Source organism: Pleurodeles waltl, chromosome 10 (assembly GCF_031143425.1).
Source record: "Pleurodeles waltl isolate 20211129_DDA chromosome 10, aPleWal1.hap1.20221129, whole genome shotgun sequence".
Lineage (NCBI taxonomy): Eukaryota > Metazoa > Chordata > Amphibia > Caudata > Salamandridae > Pleurodeles > Pleurodeles waltl.
Genome location: NC_090449.1, coordinates 726,445,727 through 726,466,417, shown reverse-complemented (window position 1 = coordinate 726,466,417; position 20,691 = coordinate 726,445,727). Strand labels below are relative to the sequence as shown.

The following is a 20,691-nucleotide window of genomic DNA, read 5'->3' as shown; positions in this document are numbered from 1 at the left end:
ATATGAAAGCAATGTGTTATTTGTTGGATTCTAATCATCATTCGTCAATACAGAAAATGTAACAAGTGCCAATGTGGTGTTAGAAGCCAGCATAACTCTCAAGATCCCACAGTAGAATGACAAAACAGGCAATCAGTGGCATGAAGAATTAGATTACCAACAATGTCCACAAAATACCTTGTGGATGGTTCAGGTTCTCTCAGGCTCTGTGCAATCAACCTTGTTCATAACAAATTGTGAAACCTGCTTGGGTTGAAGTCAGACTAACACGTCTTGCTTTGTCAATAAAAAAATTATACTGTGGTCTTAAGAATGAAAAAGGTCTCTTTCACATTTTCTTAAGTGCACTCAGGCCTGGCCCCATTATACCATTCATGGTTGCCAGTGTTAACTGCCAGGTACCAGATTATTTTCACCAAGCCACTGATACCAGCAGGGATGGATGTGTGAAAGTTAATGAGGGAGAGAGAAGATTACACATTAGTTGTTCAACACAAAGGTAGTGTTCATATTACTGTTTTGCTACAGGTTCCTTCCTTTTCAGCCTACTGGAAACCTGGAAACATTGTAAAGAATGCAATAATTATAACATGGTGTTTGCATACAAATCTTTACAGTCCACCCCCCCGCCAAGTAACATCAACTTTAGATACTCAGAAGTCTCCAAATAGTTGAACTACCATTTAAAAAAAAAACAATAAAAAAAGTGTCTAATGTGTAATGATTGCACAAAGCATGAGTTGTGCTCTAATGAGTTATTTAACATATAATTGCAATATAAATGTGGCTAAGATCCTTCTATCAAAGAACCATTCTGATGAAGAGCACCTCTTTCTTTAACAATATGCTCTTGGTTTTTAATGCAATTACCTTTTCCGTCAACATATAATGTGATTGTATTATCTCCACAATTTATCTTGCAACTGTTCCCTTTAGGTCTGCTTTTCCAAATGTATTTATGTCAGAATTTCTTTGTATAGTGTGATCCCAAAGAATGAGGATCTTAAGAAACGAAACTTTCTTTTGACTGCACTTTTACTCTTAAATCCCTTGCTGCTGATCATGACAGACTCTTGAAGAAAGGTAGTAAGTGAAAGCTTTAACACTGAAAAATGACACCATCTGCAGCACACTTTTAAAAGTGGTCCGCCTCACTAAGTTGTCTGGATGAATCTTTAAATATGCGTTTTTAACAGTGAGTATCTGCAATTTTGAAAGCACTCAAAGATTTATTAACAATTAACAAGGCTGTGTGCATATTAAGGTCCACAAGATAGTGATATGACTAATCAAATTAGTCTTCCAATTTCATACTGGAGGCAGAAAAAATGTGGTGGGTAAAGCCATGTCATCACTTCCAGAAATATAATTACCACTGGGAAGCTAAAAAATAATTATTTTGAGGACCCCTCATGAAGGCAGAAACTGCTGACAAATGCAACACTTATATGGCTGCCTATCAAATGAATTAAATAGTTCAAAATACCTTATGTCTGAAAGATATTGTTGATGGTTGTTGCAAAGACACTACTTGGTTCATTGTTTCCATTTAGCTCAGTCACACTTTGGGGAATTCAGTTCAGGTGCTTCAAATATGTTCACACAGTCCAACTTATAAGACTCCAAATCAACATTGCGAAGCTGAGACTCAGACGTTCTTTATGTGAAGTCACCATTCTATATACTAACACCAGTAAAATGTGTTTGAATTTCTAATTATGATCTTGAGTAGAGAGTACCATGATTATCTTCCCCACAATGATGCTATCAGTATTATGTGAACTTCTCACATTTGTTGAATACTTGTGGATGCAGTGTGACTGGAGGAAACATGAATGCAAAGCTCCCCAAACAACTAATTGGCAGTGTATTTCCCCTTGACAAGAGGTGCAGACCCATTAATGGAAAAAATAACCATTTTTGCCTTTCCATTTTTGTGAATAAACTAAAAGAAGGTTCTGCCTATTGATTTAAAAGATCTGCTATGAACGCCTGATGACTGTACCATTTCTGTGGCCTATGCGGATCTGCTCAGCACACCAGCTAGAAGACTGTAGATACTGTGAAATCACTCAACTCCAACGTTTCTATGCCAATTTTGATTGTGTCCCTGCTTTCTTTGTAAGTACAAACCACAGTGATATTTTCAGGGGGAAAAAAACACTATTTTCTCCACCTCTTCCTTAAGTGCTTTCAACCACATTAAATGGTTTCAAGCTCTAAGAGAGTGATGTGTTGTACCACTAAAGCCAGATTCCATTGACTTCTTAAATGATGTTTGTTCAAAAGCACTCATTCTGCATGTGAAGCTTCTTCTCAAAATGGACAAGTAGGATTGGATCAATAAAAGCTCAGCCCTTTGACAAATGTGTGTGCTCCACCAATGTAATTCATTTACCACCTTATGAGACAACCAACAGATCCTCACAATCCTCCTTTAACTGTGCTTACTGACTTTTCAGTCTTGCTTTACTTGGTTTCACGCGTGAAAGAGAATGAGGAACTAATCAGGTTAACCAACACTCCCATACCTATTATTCTCATGATAGTTCTCACTGTCAGATAGTGAGTTATCTGTAGTATCTATTTATGAAAAACCCAAGTGTTTTAATACTGTTGGGGGTGCTACTGTCCTCACCCTCTAATTGACTATCTAGATCTCTTTGAATCTGTGAAGAGGCCCACATGTGGAAACCCACAATCACAGAAGATGATCTGCTCCACGTTGCTAAAACACTTTGGAAACCAACTATGCCAAATAGAAACATTGGTTCCACATTATGAACAACTCTAGATGTACAGCTCTGATTTGCAGGTTCCTGGCTATAGAGCATTTTGAACTTGATTGAACTTCTAGAGACCAATATCTGGAACATGTACCATCTTGTTTGTACATCACCGCTGAACTATTCCCTTTGTACAAGTGGGGTGTTTATTCAGACAGCTGGAAAATGATTAAAAAACCAGATGGACTGCCCTCAATTCCAAAAGGTTGATGTGCTAAAACATTTCTTTTTGGGACCACGTTTTTTGCACTTTAAGATGATCCATGTGGTCTCCTCAACTAATCACCAGGGAAATTGAATTGCAGACTTAGAGTGAGTCTGTCTACTCAGCTTCTGGAGTGCTGGTACAACTGGTCCTCGTTAATACTCAAAGGGTCTCGTATGCAGCAGGGTGTGAGGAACCTGAAAGAAGCAGGACACCAAAAATACTAGAATATATCTGCTGTGTGATTGGAATTCTTATTATTAGAAGCATGCTAAAAGTCAGAAACACAAATGATAATCCCTCCTTCACAGGAAACACTCTTGGAACTTGAATTTCCAGCACAGCACCAAGGTAGGGGATGGAGTGGGACTGAAGCTGATCAGAAATTGCTTTCTAGCAAATCCAGCCGGTGGGGAACAAAGCGTGTTATCGGATACTGGCACAAAATCTTCTGTGATTTTGAGGCTTGTTAGACATTCTACTTAAGAGTAGACTAATATCTTCTGCTCCCTCAGGAATGCAGCTTTGACTACCAAACACATGGCAACAGTTCTGACGGACTATAGACCAAATGTTGCCTCATAGTGGTGGTGATTGCTGTCTCCCAGAATTGGAGCAGGGTGGCAGCAGCTTCTTTGGGGGGAATCCTCCGTTACGTCTGCCTTTTGAATTTTTGCCTTTGTAGGACCCCCCTGAAGTAACCACTGGGAGAGGGATGTTGGGCCTGTGGCTGTTGGTAGGATGTGAAGGTGTCGGAGGAGGTGGTCATCCAGGCTCCACAGTAGGCTGTGCGAGGAAAGGAGATGCAGGTGTTTGAAGTGTGTGCATAGCCTTTGCTGTCTCCGTATCTTTTTAAAAACAATTCTAGTGTTTGGTCTACTTAAGGTCTGAATAGAGGCTGACCATCCAACGGCGTGTGAAGCAAGTTATGCTGGACCTCCAGCTTAAAACTGGAAATAAGGAGCCAGGCGTGCCTGTGCAGCAGGAGATTGGAGTTCACTCCTCTGGCAGCCACATCCACTGTATCTAATGTGCAGCGGATAGTGGTGTTAAAGATTTGTTTGCTCTCACAGACAACCTGTTAACCCCTTTTCCTGTGCTCTTGTGGGAAATGCTGGAGGAGCTTTTTCCACTGGGCGTGGTCATATCTGGAGAGCAGACCAATGAAATTAGCAATACACCAATGGTTGGCTGATTGACCAGCTATCATTTTCCCTACAGTGTCTGAGAGGCATCCCCAGTAGCATGAGAGGTGGCCCTCTTACGGGAGGTCGTGAAACCATAAAGTCAGGTTGAAGTTGCCCACAAATGTAAATGCGGCCAGTAAGGCGGCCTTGTACTTTTAGTCCACCATGAGTGTAATGACCCTTGAGAGGACAGGGTCTTGAAAAATGTTAGGGTTATGATGGAGCATCCCCTTCAGCGTGGAGAGGTACTGGGTGAAGCAGTGGGTAGAGGAGAGAGTCCAAAAAAAAAAAAAATTCTTCTAGAAGCTCAGTGATTTTTTGAGATCTATCTCACAGAAAGCAGCAGCACTACCAATGAGTTCATCGTATGCCGTGTAGTCATCTGGATGGGAGAGCCTGGCATTGTACACCTTAGGATCTGTGCCTGCCGGTGTGTCTGGACCATAGGAGTCCCATGGGATGCCCTGAGAAGGGGTGTGATATGTGATGCAGATGGGTGGAACGGCGCAGAGGCAGGAGCAGTCGGTACTGAAGCACCCGACCTAGGTGGTTTCTTTGGTGTTGATCTTGAACTGGGCATTACTTCCGAAGGTGGTGGTCGGTGCCGACCATGGCCTGGAGGCAGTGGGGGCTTGGCAATCTGTTTCTGGTGCTTAGGAGTAGCTGGCTGGCCCTTGGAAGGGCATTGCTCGATTCGTGAGTGGTGTCGAGGGAGGGAGTACCATATTCAGTGCCTGCTGAGCTGGTGGAAGATCCTCAGTCTGAAGAATTTAGCAAGAGCTCTCGTCAGGGAGGAAAATGTCCTCATCTGCGGCTGACGGCTGTGGATGGTTCTCCCCTTTGAAGTTCTCAGTACTAAATAGGTCAGGGTGGCGCCTACACTCCTATGCAGATTCTCAAGATTGGCCTGATGGCCACAAAGGGCATTCTTGCTGCAGAAAGTACAACAGGCGCAGAAGCAGCCTTGTTGTGGTCACGTGAGACATAAATTACAGAGCTGATGAGTAGTGTAATGGCTTCTGTTCCATTACTATAGAGGAGCGATCGCGGGATGTGATCAGGGGACATAAATAAGCTCGAAGGGCGAGGCCCAAAAGGTGTCACAACCAATCCTAACACTGTCCAAGTAGAGACGTGAACGTCAAGACAGAGAAGGAACGCGATCAATAACAAAACCAATGGAGGGAAGGAACCTCATGTGGATCCAAAAAGATCACTGAGACAGTGTCGAACCGGAGCACACGTCCAAACCCAATGGTAGAAGGAAAACAATCGAATCAATGACTATGTGCATTACCAGTCAGAGGAGTTACTGTACTTTGTGACCTAAAAGACTTCTTACAAGAAAAATAATCTGCACACATCCGGCCTCAAAACTAGATGGCATGAGTATGCACAGCATGTGTAGCTACAGCCATAAGGATAAGTTACTTACCTGTAAATCCTAGTTCTCTTCCAGGGGTATCCTCATCAAAGTAAAACATTGAATATTCCCGCCCTTGTGCGGGGACCCCGGAGCATATATAAAATACACACATATTATACATGTGTAAAACAGCAATGCAGGCTATAATGTTAAAACAGGCTAAAATGCTTTATTTCTATGAAGTTATTATTATTTTTTTTTTTATATTATAAAATTACAATAGAGAATAAATATCTACCCAAGCCCCCAAAACTGGGCTTAGGGAAGTAAGCAGCAGTAAACTCTAGAGAAAAAGAGAAAAAAACTGCATTGAAAAACAAATGGAGCATTCTTAGCCAATAGGCTGCATGCAGGTTAACACAGGAGAACCATAAAAACGTTGGCACCGTGCCTTTAGGACCCTGAGCACCTCCAGTATCCCACCATGCCTCAGGGGTGAAGGAAAGGTGACAGTTGGTTCACAGTTAGGTCAGTTCTTTTTTACGGTGACAATCTGTGTAACTGATTCAAAATACAGTCTGTCCTGCACTTCTAGGAGACGTGCGTCCGGGGAGGAGGGTGGGTTGTTTATGACTTTGATGAGGATACCCCTGGAAGAGAACTAGGATTTACAGGTAAGTAATTTATCCTTCTCTTCCAGGGGATCCTCATCAATAGTCATAAACATTGAATAGATTAGCAAGCCCATCCCTAAACTCTGCGGACTGTCTGCTAGAAGTGCAGGAATAGATACATATTATGCAAATAAATTTCTCAGAGAGGCCTGCCCCACTTGGGCATCCGCTCTTGCATCTGAGTCTAAACAGTAATGTCTAGTAAACGTATGTACAGACTTCCATGTAGCAGCCTTACAAATCTCAGATATTGGAACATTGTTAAGGAGGGCAGCAGTAGCCGCTTTTCCCCTTGTGGAATGCGCTTTAGGCCTCGCTAGTAATTGTTTATTAGCCAGCTGGTAAGTATTAACAATACAAGAAACTATCCATCTTGATATCGTTCGTTTAGATGCTGCCACTCCTGTCCTCAAATGACCATAATTTACAAACAAGCGGTTAGAGTGTCTAATCGATTTTGTCTTATCCAGATAAAATTTTAGCACTCTTTTCAAGTCTAAGGAGTGCAATGCTTTCTCTGCCGGAGTCTCCGGATTGGGAAAGAAAGTCGGTAAAGATATAGTCTGATTGATATGGAATTCTGACACCACCTTCGGAAGGAAAGATGGGGGAGTTCGCAGAACCACTCTATTGTCATGAAAAATCGTGTACGGTTCTTTGGAAGACAAAGCCTGGATTTCGCTGACCCTCCTCGCTGAAGTAATGGCCACTAAAAAAGCCGTCTTCCACGTAAGGTGTTGTAAAGAGACCTTATGTATAGGTTCAAAAGGAGGGCCCATAAGTTTTGCCAATACTATGTTCAGTTCCCATGGAGGAGAAGGTCTCCGAATGGGCGGAAAAACTTTTTTCAGACCTTCTAAGAAATCCTTGACTACAGGTTTCGTAAAGAAGGATTCCTGAGAAGGTGACTTGCGATAGGCTGTAATAGCAGACAAATGTACCTTAATAGATGAGACCTGCAGACCGGACTTTGCCAGATGAAGCAAATAGGACAGTATGACATCCTCCTGAGCCCGTATGGGATTCTGACCTTGTTAACAGCACCATATGTAGAATCTCTTCCACTTAAAAGCGTAAGAACGCCGCGTGGAAGGCCGTTTGGACTCTTTCAAGATGTTCATGCACTCCTGTGAGAGCCCTAGGTGCCCATACTGCAGGAATTCAGGAGCCATGCTGTTAACCTCAGAGAGGGTAGGTTGGGATGTAGAATCCTGCCCTCCATTCTGCTCAGAAGATCCGGTCTGCACGGCAGCCTCCTGTGAGGTTTTTCCGATAGGTTGAGGAGATCTGTGTACCAGAATTGACGGGGCCATTGTGGCGCTATGAGAATCATTCTGGTTCTGGATCTGTAAAGTTTGTTGATCACTGCCGGTATGAGGGGAATCGGCAGAAAAGCGTAGAGAAATATCCCTGACCAGTCGATCAACAGGGCATTCCCTCGAGATCCCGGACGGTGAAACCTGGATGCGAAGTCTGGGCATTTCTTGTTTACTTCGTCTGCGAAGAGGTCCAGTTGAGGCCGACCCCATTGAGCGAAGATGTATTCTGCGACTTCGCCGTGTAGGACCCAATCGTGAGCGTCCTCTAGGTGTCTGCTCAGAAAATCTGCTTCCACGTTTTGTTGACCTGGCAGGTGAACAGCTGTAAGTGACATTCCTCTGGCCAGAAGCCAATGCCATATCGCTTGGGACTCTCGAGATAGGGGTACGGATCTCGTTCCCCCCTGTTTGTTCAAATAATACATCGTGGTTGTATTGTCCGTTTGTATTAGGAGAGTTTTCCCCTGAATTATTGGTATGAAAGACTTGAGAGCCAGATGGACCGCTCTGAGTTCTAGCAGATTGATGTGGTACTGCTTTTCCTTGTCTGACCACAGGCCCTGAGCTTGAAGGGGACCCAGATGAGCCCCCCATCCCTGAAGAGACGCATCCGTTACCAGAGTGTCGGATGGAACTACCTGGTGAAACGGAGCACCCACTGACAGGTGAGGTCTGTGCATCCACCATCTCAATGACTGAAGTGCTACTGCCGGTAGTCGCACTCTGTCCTCCCAGCGACCTGTCCTTTGGCTCCAGTTGCTCTCCAATGCCTCTTGGAGGGGCCTCATGTGGAGTCTGGCATTTGGGACAATAAAAATGCATGATGCCATGGAGCCCAGCACCGATGTCACCTGACGTGCCGTAGGTGCGTTGGCTCTCAACAGGTCCTGACACTTCCTGTCTATTGAGGATAGTCGTTCCTCCGAAGGAAACACTCTTTGGAGTTCTGTGTTTATGATAGCTCCCAGGTAGTGAAGGTTCTGTGTTGGAATCAAGGTTGACTTTTGGTAATTGACCTGAAGACCTAGAGACTCGCAAACTCCGAGCACAATGTCCCGATGGCTTCTCGCCTGCTCCGGAGAAGAAGCCTTCAGTAACCAGTCGTCTAGGTATGGATATATGAATATCTTTTGTTTTCGAAGATGCGCCGCTACCACTGCCATACATTTCGAGAAGACGCGTGGGGCAGATTTCAGGCCAAATGGTAGAACTCTGAACTGGTAATGCTGTAACGCTACTTGGAAGCGCAGGAATTTTCGATGTTTGGGAGCTATTGGGATGTGAAAATATGCATCCTGCAGGTCGATGGAGCACATCCAGTCTCCCTGATGTAGCTGAGGGAAAATCTGGTGAAGCGCTAGCATCCTGAACTTCTGTTTCCTTATGTATTTGTTCAGCAGCCGTAGGTTCAGAATTGGCCTGAAAACGCCCTCTCGACCCTTCTTCGCCACCAGAAAGTAACAGGAGTAAACCCCCTTTCCTCTGTGCGCAGGTGGAACCTTTTCTATGGCATTCTTTTGTAGGAGGGCGAGAGCCTCTTTGCGCAGCAGGCTGAGATGAGATGGATTGCCTTTGGTTGGTGGCAAGTGTGGTGGAGGCTGTTTGAAAAGAAGAGAGTAGCCATGTTCGACAATATTGAGCACCCATTTGTCTCTTGTGGTAGAGTGCCACTCGTGAAGATAAGCTGTAATACTTCCCCCCACCGGAGTGGTGTACAGTGTCGAGGGAAGCGAGATCTCATTGTTTGGCCGGCGCTTTCGGAGTGGACTGTGGAGGTCTACTTGACCCTCGCTCCCTTGTGTTCCTTCGCTGAAAAAGAGGGCGTCCCTGCCGTTGCTGTGGCCTCTGGGACCAGTGAGGGGATTGAACCCTCTGCTGGAAAGGGCGCCTGTCATAAGGCCTATACCTCCGCCTGAAATCTTTCTTTCTTTCCAGGCCCACTGCCCTCATGGTATCCACCTCGGTCTTCATGCGGGCCATTTCCTCGTCTGCATGGGCACCAAATAGAGAGTTCCCGGTGAATGGGAGATTCAGGATGTGTTGTTGTGCTTCCTGCTTTAAACCAGTGAGCCTCAGCCAGGAAGACCTCCTTGCACAGATTCCATGCGCGTACCCATGTGCAGCTAAATCCGCCCCATCTGCTGCTGCGCTGATAACCTGGTTGGATACCAGGCATCCTTCTTGCAGGATCTCTTGAAAATCTTGTCTGTCCTCTCTGGGCAATTTCTCTGTGAATCTATTGAGACAGTCCCACAGAGAACGATCATACCTGCCCAAGAGTGCAGAAGCACTGGAGACTTTCATTGCCGAAGCCGCCGTCCCGCATATCTTTCTCCCCAGAGAGTCTAGATGCCTGCTCTCTTTATCCGGGGGGACCGTGGATGATGATGCCACCGAGTGGGTCTTTCGGGCTGCGGCTAATATTACCGAGTCCGGTGGCGGATCCTTCCTGAGGAACAAAGGGTCCTGTTCGGGAGCCTTGTATTTTTTGAGAATCCTAGCCGGGGCAGATTTGAGCGAGGCTGGGGCCAGAAAAGTGTCCATGGTTGGCTGCAACAAACCAGGCACTAGAGGCAGCAGCTTTTTTGATGCTGATCTCTGTTGTAGAGTCTCAAAGATGACTGACGAGGAGGTAGATGGCTCTGGAACCTCTATGTTTAGTTTCTGCGCTCCTCTTAACAGCACCTCGTTAAACGTGGTAATGTCATCCACCGGTGAGACCCTAGCAGGTGGAGAATCTGTTAGGGTGGGGGAGTAACGCCCGACAGATGATCCTGACGACGACCAAGAGGGTGATCTTCTTTGTGAACGAGACCTGGATCGTTGTTGAGAACGAGACCTGCTGGGAGACGCTGTAGCAGAGCGCCCAGGCCTCGTGGCCGGTTGACGAGGAGCAGAACGAGCCCGTCCTGCCCTTGCTGTCAGTGATGGCGTTCTTGGCAGGGAGGCAGTAGGCGAGTACATTCGCGAATATTGCGAATCCGGGGAGGCCGCTGGTCTGTTAAGGCTCTCTAGCCATCTTGGAGATAGATTGATGGGCGAGACATGCCCAGATGATGCCGCTCTTGAACGAGATGGGTCGCTCGGTATGGAGACCACTGGAGATGGTGCGGCCTTGTCTGGCGTGGGGCGATGTTCTACTCTCTGCGGGACAGGTAAAACCTGTGTCGACGTCGACGGCTGTGTCGACGAAGGGCGCCCCACCGGTTGCTCTTGCCTCGCCGTTGAGTGCCTCGACGTAGAGTGTCTCGACGTCGAACGGCGATCTTTGGACCCCGACCTGCTTGCCGTCGTGTGCCTCGACGTGGAGCGGTGGGAAGCCGACGGCGGATGTCTCATGCCGTCGTGGCGATTTCGACGCCGTGTCTCTTGACGTCGGGGGCGCACAGCCTTTGGCGGAAACCGGGCACGCCGGCGATGGCTCGACGTCGATCGGAGGGCTGCTGTCGACGGAGACCTGCCCCTGCGATGGTGTTCCCTCGACGCCGTCTCCTTCGACGTCGGGTGTGTCGCCGTCGACGGTGATCTATGCCGGTGAGGCGGTGGTAGCGACGACGTCGACGGGGAACAAACAGGTACTTTCCTACCTGCTGACGTCGACCTAGCCATTCTCTCCTGAGAATGGCCTGCTGTTTGTCTGGGAAGTGAAGAGGACGATGTTTTCTGCCTCTCCTGAAGCCCATGTAGCCTGATCTTTTCTCTGTCCTTCAGAGTCCTCTTTGACATATTCTTCTGTCGAATGAAAAAGGAAAAAACACTTTTTTTAAAGGATTTTTCTGAGAAAAACTCAGAAAAACTGAGAGCTCAATGCTCCAGGATCCTCTCAGAAGAAGCCGGAAAAAAGAACTGACCTAACTGTGAACCAACTGTCACCTTTCCTTCACCCCTGAGGCATGGTGGGATACTGGAGGTGCTCAGGGTCTTAAAGGCACGGTGCCAAAGTTTTTATGGTTCTCCTGTGTTAACCTGCATGCAGCCTATTGGCTAAGAATGCTCCATTTGTTTTTCAATGCAGTTTTTTTCTCTTTTTCTCTAGAGTTTACTGCTGCTTACTTCCCTAAGCCCAGTTTTGGGGGCTTGGGTAGATATTTATTCTCTATTGTAATTTTATAATATTAAAAAAAAAAAAAAAAAAAAAAAAAAAAAAAAAACTTCATAGAAATAAAGCATTTTAGCCTGTTTTAACATTATAGCCTGCATTGCTGTTTTACACGTATAATATGTGTGTATTTTATATATGCTCCGGGGTCCCCGCACATGGGCGGGAATATTCAATGTTTATGACTTTGATGAGGATCCCCTGGAAGAGAAGTGCCTTGAACACTCATTTTTGGAGAGGACACACCTTCTCTTCCACTGGGGCTTTTAATATTGGAACCCCTCATCAATAATGGTAGTTAGACGACCTTGATGGTATGTTCAGAGGATGCAATCTGAACCTCAATGAGTAGCTATTTTGCACAATATTCAGCATCTATTTTACTAATGTTTTGTCTTTTTACCAGATGTTATGTGATGCTTCCACCTTACAATTAACAAAAGGAGAAGGGAGAAGTAAGTAGTCACTGTTTTACAGGTTTACAGTGTGGATATGGTTACACTGGTTTTTCGTGTTGCTGCTTCGGCTGTTGAGGATTATGAAATGTCAGCAGGATGCTGTGACTGTCAAAGAACTTATACTGGTATTTCTGGTGTTTTCTTTGAAGTCGCCTCAAGGTATACGGTCTTGTCTCCTTATGCCTGCATTGAGCATGGGCATCAACTCCATTTTAGATTGTTTTTAGTCCAGTGGATGAAAGTGGCGCACATGTGCACTGCTAGATAATTAGGAATAGAAGACAGAGAAAGATCTGCAGCCAGCCATAAGTTGACATAGCTGATTGGCATTTGGAGAATGAGTTGCCATTTGTAGACTCCTTGGTGTGACTTTCTGAGAAGGTCGTCTAGGTCGTTCTCCGCCCCCCCAGAAGGTACTCCTCTATCAAATGGAAGTTGTGACGAAGGGCTCAAATCTACATTGGTTGAGCTAGAAGAGGAAGGCAAAGAGTGTGGGTGTTGCCTTGCTTGCTTCTGTAGGTAGTACATCACTGTCATTTTGACTGTTTGGACTATGAGTACTTTGCCATTTATCTGAGGGCAGAAGGTTTTAAGGGATAGCTGAATTGCTAGGCGTTAGAGGTGGCTGATGTGGTAGCTGTGCTGTTGTGTGGGCCAGAATGCTTGAACAGCTGTGAGACTGAGATGTGCCACCATCCTGTTCGTGATCTGTTCGTGCTGATAGTGACCTGCAGTAAAGGGTCTTTGAAAGGCCAGATCTGCAAAAGACTGTTGCTGTTCCACCACTACAGACAGCGAAGAACACTGGCCTTCACCAAAATTAGATCCTCCATGTGACCATTGTTCTTGCAAGGCACTGTTGAAACGGACGCGTATGTAGTCTGGCATGCAGCACTATGTCGATACAAGAGGTCATCATCCGAGAAGTCACATAACTATTGACTGGTAGATGATGAATCGGTTCAAAAAGAGGGACAAGCTGTTCAAAGCAATGACTCTTTGTTGATTGGGATAGGCTTTGTGTAGGAAAATGGCTACCTGTTGCTGTTACCCCCCACTTTTTGCCTGATATTGATGCTGACTTGACAGAAGTCTGCTGGGAACCTGCTAACCAGGCCTCAGCACCAGTGTTCTTTCACTTAAAAAGGTAAAATGTTTCCACAATTGGCACATCCCTGGCACCCACATAAATCCCTTGTAAAAGGTACCAGTGGTACCAAGGGCCCTGTGACCAAGGAAGGCCCCTAAGGGTTGCAGCATATGTTGTGCCACCCTAAGAGACCCCTCACCTAACACCTGCACACTGCCATTGCAGATGGTGTGTGTTGGTGGGGAGAAAAAGGCAAAGTTGCATGCACACAAAATGCTGCTGTGGCATAGGTAAGTCACCCCTCTAGCAGACCTTACAGCTCTAAGGCAGGGCGCACTATACCACAGGTGAGGGAATAGCTGCATGAGCAATATGCCCCTACAGTGTCCAAGTCTATTTTTAGACATTGTAAGTACAGTGTAGCCATATTACGTATATGGTCTGGGAGTTTGTCAAAATGAACTCCACGGCCCCATAAAGTCTACACTGAATACTGGGAAGTTTGGCATCAAACTTCTCAGAATAATAAACCCACACTGATGCCAGTGTTGGATTGATTACAAAATGTACCCAGAGGGCATCTTAGAAGATGCCCCCTACATTTTACCCAATCCTTCAGTGCAGGACTCAATGGTCTGTGCCAGGCTGCCACTGAGACAAGTTTCTGCCCTCCTGGGGTGAGAGCCTTTGTGCTCTCGGAGGACAGAAAAAAAGCCTGCACTGGGTGGAGGTGCTTCTCACCTCCCCCTGCAGGAACTATAACACCTGGTGGTGAGCCTCAAGGGCTCATGCCTTTTGTTTATAGCACCCCAGGGCATCCCAGCTAGTGGAGATGCCCTCCCCTCCAGTCACTGCCCCCACTTTTGGCGGCAAGGCTGGAGAAGATAATGAGAAAAACAAGGAGGAGTCACCCACCAGTCAGGACAGCCCCGTTACGGCTACACTGAATACTGGGAAGTTTGGTATCAAACTTCTCAGAATAACAAACCCACACTGATGCCAGTGTTGGATTTATTACAAAATGCACACAGAGAACATCTTAGACGATGCCCCCTGTATTTTACCCAACCCTTCAGTGCAGGACTGACTGGTCTGTGCCAGCCTGCCACTGAGACGAGTTTCTGCCCCCCTGGGACGAGAGCCTTTGTGCTCTCTGAGGTCAGAAACAAAGCCTGCACTGGGTGGAGGTGCTTCTCACCTCTCCCTGCAGGAACTGTAACACCTGGCGGTGAGCCTCAAAGGCTCATGCCTTTTGTTACAGCACCCCAAGGCATCCCAGCTAGTGGAGATGCCCGCCCCTCCGGCCACTGACCCCACTTTTGGCGGCAAGGCTGGAGGAGATAATAAGAAAAACAAGGAGGAGTCACCCACCAGTCAGGACAGCCCCTAAGGTGTACCGAACTGAGGTGACCCCTGTGTTTAGAAATCCTCCCATCTTGCGATTGGAGAATTCCCCCAGTAGGATTAGGGATGTGCCCCCCCTCAGGGAGGGGACACAAAGAGGGAGTAGCCACCCTCTAGGACAGTAGCCATTGGCTACTGCCCTCCTGACCTGAACACACCCCTAAATTTGGTATTTAGGGGCGACCCAGAACCCAGGAAATCAGATTCCTGCAACCTACACAAAGAAGAAGAACTGCTGACCTGAAAGCCCTGCAGAGACGACGGAGACAACAACTGACTTGGCCCCAGCTCTACCGGCCTGTCTCCAGACTCAAAGAACCTGCACAGCGATGCATCCGATAGCGACCAGCGACCTCTGAAGCCTCAGAGGACTGCCCTGAACCGAAGGACCAAGAAACTCCTGAGAACAGCAGCACTGTTCAAAAACAGCAACAACTTTGCAACTTTTTTGCAACTTCCAAAGAACTCACTCTTCCCGCCGGAAGTGTGAGACTTCACACTCTGCACCCGACGCCCCCGGCTCGAGCTCCAGAGAACCAACACTGCAGAGAGAACTCCCAGGCGACTGCGACCTCGTGGGTAACCTGAGACGAGCCCCCTGCACCCCCCAGCGACGCATGCAGAGAAGATCCAGAGGCTCCCCCTGACCGCGACTGCCTGGAACAAACAACCCAATGCCTGGACCAAACACTGCACCTGCGGCCCCCAGGACCAAAAGGAATCGAACTCCAATGCAGGAGTGACCATCAGACGACCCTCTGCCTAGCCCAGTCGGTGGCTGGCCCGCGAAGCCCCCCGGTGCCCTGCCTGCACCGCTAGAGTGACCCACGGGTCCCTCCATTGACTTCTATTGAAAACCCGACACCTGCTAAGTACACTGCACCCGGCCGCCCCTGTGTCCCTGAGGGTGTGTTTTGTGTGCCTACTTGTGCCCCCCCCGCCCAGTGCTCTACAAAACCCCGCTGTTCTGCCCTCCGAAGACGCAGGTACTTACCTGTTGGCAGACTGGAACCGGAGCACCCCTGTTCTCCATAGGCGCCTATGTGTTTTGGGCCCTCGTTTGACCTCTGCACCTGACTTTGGGGTTGCCTTGACCCCCCCAATGGTGGGCTGCCTATGCCCAGGAAACTGAACTTGTAAGTGCTTTACTTACCTGAGAAACTAACCAATACTTACCTCCCCTAGGAACTGTTGATTTTTGCACTGTGTCCACTTTTAAAATGGCCTATTGCCATTTTAACTAAAACTGTGTATGTTACTGCTCTAATTCAAAGTTCCTTACTTACCTATGTGGAGTACCTTGCATTTTATGTATTTACTTCAAATCTTGAATCCTGTGGTTCTAAAATAAATTAAGAAAATATAGTTTTCTATATAAAAACCTATTGGCCTGGAGTAAGTCTTTGAGTGTGTGTTCCTCATTTATTGCCTGTGTGTGTACAACAAATGCTTAACACTACCCTCTGATAAGCCTACTGCTCGACCACACTACCACAAAATAGAGCATTGGTGTTATCTAATTTTGCCACTATCTAACCTCTAAGGGGAACCCTTGGACTCTCTGCACACTATCTCTCACTTTGAGATACTATATACAGAGCCAACTTCCTACACCCAGTACAAAAGTTCCCCAAAGGGGAGATTAAATAGGTGTTGTTGCATCTTTGGTTAAATCCTGAAATACAGAGTCATACGTGCTGGTGACTAAGGATACTTGCATTTACACCTGGTGTAGCAGTGTATGCCGCATCGACGGCGCAATTTATAGTTGTGTTATAGATGGACTTGTTCTGTGACCGCTCCTCTCCCCTTGGTCTGTATTCAGGTGGCAAGAATTGAAACAACTCCTGCATGTGGTCTCAATGGGCCCTATCATATTGTGCCAGTAGACCGACAGAACTGGTAATGCACCAGTGATTAGCTGTCCCAGTAGCCACACTCTTCCTTGCTGCATCCAACTTCGAACTCTCCTTGTTGAAGTGTAGGGGGTGTCCCGTCCCCGAAGAGGAGTCCAGTTCTACCTTGAGGTAGTGGCTCTGTGATTGGGCTATGTATTTTGGTGAACACAAATGTGAATATGACTTTGAAAGTATGGCTGGAGGTGGCAGGGGGAGGATGAGGTGATGGAGAAGTGGAAAGGGTTAAGTGAATGAGGCTTCCTCTAACTTGTATTGAAAGAAGGCCGGGAACGGTGGAGGAATTGTCGAAGGTTGTCTTGATCCTGGAGCTCTGTTGTCACTTCTGAACCAGATGGCAGGAAAAACAACCTAAAATGGAGCTGGTGGTCATGTGCAATGCAGGCATTAGGGAAGTCGCCATATATCTTGTGACTCAAGAGACTTCTCGGCAGAAAAATAAGTTTCAAACATCCCAGCTTGGGAGTTAGAACAGAATTCTTTGGTTATCCCCCCCAACCCTGTATGTAGCCCCTTATTTTCTCTTCCCTACCCTTTAATTCTCTGACAATCGCTTGTGAGGACAGTATACGCGTCAGTACCATGAGAAGTGACTAAACTATAAGAGGCTTCCGGGTAAGCAATGCATCTTGTTGCCTCTGTGGCAATGGTCATTGGTGCTTAGTTTTCACAATTCATGGTGACTACAATCGAGCTGAAACACATCTAACTATCATTCTGGAGATGAAAATAAGTTACTTACCTGTAACTGTAGTTCTCCAGTATTGGTATCTTTCATAGATTCACATGCTTGAAACATTCCCCGTCGTCGAAGTGGGAGTCCCACGGTACATAGAAAGCAATAAATAGAGAAAACACTTTTCCTTCTTCTTTTTTTTTTTTTTCATTGAAGCCAATAGGAAAAAACATATTCAATTGTAGAACTATCAGCCTCTTTAGAAAGAGCCCAAACTTCAACCAATCATGCGTGACCACCCTCTTAGAACCTTCAGCACAGAGGCTCAGTCTGTCAGATTTCTCAGCACTAGTGTACACAGGAAAAAATCTCAGAAGGTGAGCCTCTCTGGGGAGGAGGGTGGGTCGCATGTGAATCTATGAAAGATACCAATACTGGAGAACTACAGTTACAGGTAAGTAACTTATTTTCTTCTCCAGTATTAGGGTATCTTTCATAGATTCACATGCTTGAATCAGAATAGCCAGCAGTAAGGATAAGTTATTATTTTCTTGTAGTACCAACAGAATGCATAAACATAATGCATGTTGACTGAATGTATATAAGCAGTTAAATCTGCAAATTAAGAAGTAATCATTATAAAGTACATGTAGTAACCATCTACTATATATACCTATATATATATATATATATATATATGTATGTATATATATATATATATATACTATACCTATCCATATCCACATAAACATTTACAGATGAATATAAATACATATACCTCCATGTAGCAAAGAAAATATGTGTATTCCTAACTGCATATAAGAAGCTTATACTCTAAATTGCATATGAAATAATACACAGAGGACGGAGGGTAAAGTTTATAGGCTCACCTTATGTGAACAAATTGCGCAAAACTGCTTGTCCTACCGCAGCATCCACCTTGTCCGTAGCTTCCAGGCAGTAATGCTGGGTGAAAGTATGAGGACGCGTCCATGTCGCTGCCTTGCAGATTTGGTCCAGAGGTATTCCAGCGAACAGAGCTGTGGAAGTGGATACCGCTCTAGTGGAATGTGCCCGGACCTTAGATGATATTGGCTTTACCGCCAACTGGTGGGTCAACTGAATGGCAGTAGAAATCCAGCGCGCTATAGTTTGTTTAGTAACCGCGCTACCGCGATTGACCTTTCCAAAGCTGATAAACAACTGTTCAGATTTACGGAAAGCACTTGTTCTTTCTATATAGAACTTTAAACAGCGCTTAATGTCTAACGAATGCAGAGCTCGTTCAGCTGCCGTTTGAGGATTTGGAAAAAATGTTCGTAGAACTACTGGTTCGTTTAAGTGAAAAGAGGATGGAACTTTAGGTATAAACCTTGGATTCGTTCTCAAAATGACCACCTCTGGCTTGAACTGAAGGAAAGGTGGAGATATTGTAAATGCCTGGATATCGCTGACTCTTCTTGCTGATGTCAAGGCTAAAAGAAGGCCCGTTTTAAAAGAAACGAACTTCAAATCCACTCTACAGGGAGTGCAGAATTATTAGGCAAATGAGTATTTTGACCACATCATCCTCTTTATGCATGTTGTCTTACTCCAAGCTGTATAGGCTCGAAAGCCTACTACCAATTAAGCATATTAGGTGATGTGCATCTCTGTAATGAGAAGGGGTGTGGTCTAATGACATCAACACCCTATATCAGGTGTGCATAATTATTAGGCAACTTCCTTTCCTTTGGCAAAATGGGTCAAAAGAAGGACTTGACAGGCTCAGAAAAGTCAAAAATAGTGAGATATCTTGCAGAGGGATGCAGCACTCTTAAAATTGCAAAGCTTCTGAAGCGTGATCATCGAACAATCAAGCGTTTCATTCAAAATAGTCAACAGGGTCGCAAGAAGCGTGTGGAAAAACCAAGGCGCAAAATAACTGCCCATGAACTGAGAAAAGTCAAGCGTGCAGCTGCCACAATGCCACTTGCCACCAGTTTGGCCATATTTCAGAGCTGCAACATCACTGGAGTGCCCAAAAGCACAAGGTGTGCAATACTCAGAGACATGGCCAAGGTAAGAAAGGCTGAAAGACGACCACCACTGAACAAGACACACAAGCTGAAACGTCAAGACTGGGCCAAGAAATATCTCAGGACTGATTTTTCTAAGGTTTATGGACTGATGAAATGAGAGTGAGTCTTGATGGGCCAGATGGATGTGCCCGTGGCTGGATTGGTAAAGGGCAGAGAGCTCCAGTCCGACTCAGACGCCAGCAAGGTGGAGGTGGAGTACTGGTTTGGGCTGGTATCATCAAAGATGAGCTTGTGGGGCCTTTTCGGGTTGAGGATGGAGTCAAGCTCAACTCCCAGTCCTACTGCCAGTTCCTGGAAGACACCTTCTTCAAGCAGTGGTACAGGAAGAAGTCTGCATCCTTCAAGAAAAACATGATTTTCATGCAGGACAATGCTCCATCACACGCGTCCAAGTACTCCACAGCGTGGCTGGCAAGAAAGGGTATAAAAGAAGGAAATCTAATGACATGGCCTCCTTGTTCACCTGATCTGAACCCCATTGAGAACCTGTGGTCCATCATCAAATGTGAGATTTATAAGGAGGGAAAACAGTACACCTCTCTGAACAGTGTCTGGGAGGCTGTGGTTGCTGCTGCACGCAATGTTGATGGTGAACAGATCAAAACACTGACAGAATCCATGGATGGCAGGCTTTTGAGTGTCCTTGCAAAGAAAGGTGGCTATATTGGTCACTGATTTGTTTTTGTTTTGTTTTTGAATGTCAGAAATGTATATTTGTGAATGTTGAGATGTTATATTGGTTTCACTGGTAATAATAAATAATTGAAATGGGTATATATTTGTTTTTTGTTAAGTTGCCTAATAATTATGCACACCTGATATAGGGTGTTGATGTCATTAGACCACACCCCTTCTCATTACAGAGATGCACATCACCTAATATGCTTAATTGGTAGTAGGCTTTCGAGCCTATACTGCTTGGAGTAAGACAACATGCATAAAGAGGATGATGTGGTCAAAATACTCATTTGCCTAATAATTCTGCACTCCCTGTATGAATAGGCTCGAACGGATGTTTCATTAATTGGGAGAGCCCAATGTTCAGATGCCATTGTGGTGCAGGACGATGAATTGGTGGATATTTTCTGAACAAACCTTTAAGAAATTGTTTTATTATTCTGGCGGACCATAGTGAAGGTGACTGAGAGGTTCGTCGGTAACGAGATATGGCAGCCAAATGCACTTTAATCGATGAATGCGAAAGACCGGATTTAGCCAAATGTAGTAAGTATGGCAAAATTTGTTCAGGGGATGATGTTAGAGGATGGATGCTGGAAGCTGCGCACCACACACAAAACCTCTTCCACTTGAATCTGTATGTGCGATTCGTAGACTGGGCTCTGGCACAGGCAAGTATCTCTCTGCACTCCGGAGGAATATTCAATCCATCGAATTCATAGAATTCAGGAGCCAGGCTGATAAACGAAGAG

General features: G+C 45.8%; 1 protein-coding gene across 3 annotated transcripts in view; it reads right to left on the bottom strand.

The window, feature by feature from the left end:
• Positions 1–20,691, bottom strand: part of EPC1 (enhancer of polycomb homolog 1) — a 1,031,213-nt gene that overhangs the window by 195,773 nt on the left and 814,749 nt on the right. The window lies entirely within an intron of this gene.